This window comes from Homalodisca vitripennis, chromosome 7, assembly GCF_021130785.1.
Source record: "Homalodisca vitripennis isolate AUS2020 chromosome 7, UT_GWSS_2.1, whole genome shotgun sequence".
Taxonomy (NCBI): Eukaryota; Metazoa; Arthropoda; class Insecta; order Hemiptera; family Cicadellidae; genus Homalodisca; species Homalodisca vitripennis.
The window spans coordinates 28636829-28638820 of record NC_060213.1 but is presented as its reverse complement, the minus strand read 5'-3'; positions in this window follow the sequence as shown (position 1 = coordinate 28638820).

Genomic DNA, 1992 nt, shown 5'->3' with positions numbered 1-1992 from the left:
ACATGCAATTTGCTAAAAACGGCGAATGCACCGTTTTAACTTTTGATTTACAGAAGACATTCTCATTGCCAAAGGTTCCTACAGGAATAGCATATTATAAGAGGCAATTGTCCGTTTATAATTTAGGCGTTCATGACTGTGCCTCGTCAAAAGGAACAATGCACCTTTGGAATGAATGTCAAGGAGGAAGGGGACCAGATGAAATTGGATCCTGCCTTTTGAAATACATTTCTGACCATCCTACAAAAGAAAAGATTGTGTTGTGGTGCGACTCATGTGGTGGCCAGAATAGGAATTTCAAAATGGTATCCCTACTCATGCGACTAGTGCAAAACCCTTTAAACAACATTAAAGAAATTGAGCAAAAATTTCCCATACCAGGCCACAGTTTTTTGCCAAACGACACGGATTTTGGTCACATAGAAAAAAGCATGAGAAGACACGAATACATTTATGTCCCACAACAGCTTGCTGAAATAATAAAGGGATGTAGGTCAAAGAAGCAAGCATTTGAAGTCATTACTATAAAGGAAACAGATTTGATAACTACTGATCAAGTTTGCGCAGCTCTTACAAACAGAAAAGAGTGTGACGGAGAGAAAGTTGAATGGTTAAAGATCAGAAGTTTATGTGTAAGACAAAGTCATCCTTATGTCATGTATTATAAGTACACACACAATAGTGATGTTGAGTACCACTCAATCAGTCTCAGTAAACGGCTCCAAAAAAAGAAATCAAAAACCCTTGAAACCAAGAGGTCTGAACCCAGTAAGACTCAAGTTCCTCTTCACCATCTTCCTTTAGTCACAAAGAATCCTAACGGCAAACCTCTTTCTTCTGAAAAAAAGGCTGACTTAAAATCAATGTTAGAACTTGTGCCAACGATTCACCATGGATTTTATGAAGACTTGTTCCAGAAACAGGAAATAACTACCAGTGAAATCAACGATGAAGAATTGGTTGATAATCTATAAGTTTTATTAAATTTGACCTGTTTTTAATTTTGTAATACTGTGTTTGTTTGGTCTTCTCACTTTTTAAATAATAAAATCAGAATGAAAAATCAGTAATGAACTTATTATTCCTCCCTAATTTAGAAGTAAAATCCACCTTAGAACATTTTAGATACAATTCAGTAATTTTAAAGATGAAAGAAAAATATTTTAAGTAACTTATTTTACATATAAATATTGGTTCACTGAAGCACCCAGGGTGCAATGGTAAGTTTCATGAACCACACTGAACCATGTCAGTACAAAAAAATTTTGAAAAAATATTTTCATCCCTTGCTGAGTTTTATATTAATTTTTTTCAGTAATTATGAAGATACAATTAGTGTAACTTTTCAGATTATCACAAAACAACAATATGTTTTTCAATTTCAAAGTGCTATTTAGCATCAAACATTGAAAATCTATTATTGTTCGTACTGAAAAATTAAAAATATGGAGTTGGTTCACTTTGGTATCAGACCATCCAATTAATGAAGTATCTCAAAATAACCAATTTATTCATAATTGTTCTTGTAATTTTGTATTGTTTAGTGAGTTTTAGTATTAGTTGTAATTAAGTTTATTGATTTATGAATCCTTCAACACAGACAATGTCTTTAATACCAATCAACTACTGTTATTTGTTCAAAATCTTATCTATAACAATAAGATAAATATTATAGAAGACATTTTTGTTTATCGCCACACGTTGATTCTCCTTAAGTTGAAGTTCTCGTTCCAGCTAAGAGTTTACTCCATTTCAATTTTAGATGAAATTGTGAGGTAGTGAGAGAATTGCTGAAATTAGAAGATGATATTCTTGAACTACATTCAAGTTTCAAGCAATATTTAGAATTGGCACATCAAAACACTAAAAATATAATAGAAATAATGAAAAGATTAAACTTTTTTGAGTTTATTTTAGTTACAGTATGGGTTGGTTTTTAGTTTTTATAACATGGAAATAAAAAAATAACTTATTCCTTTACAAAATTTAAAT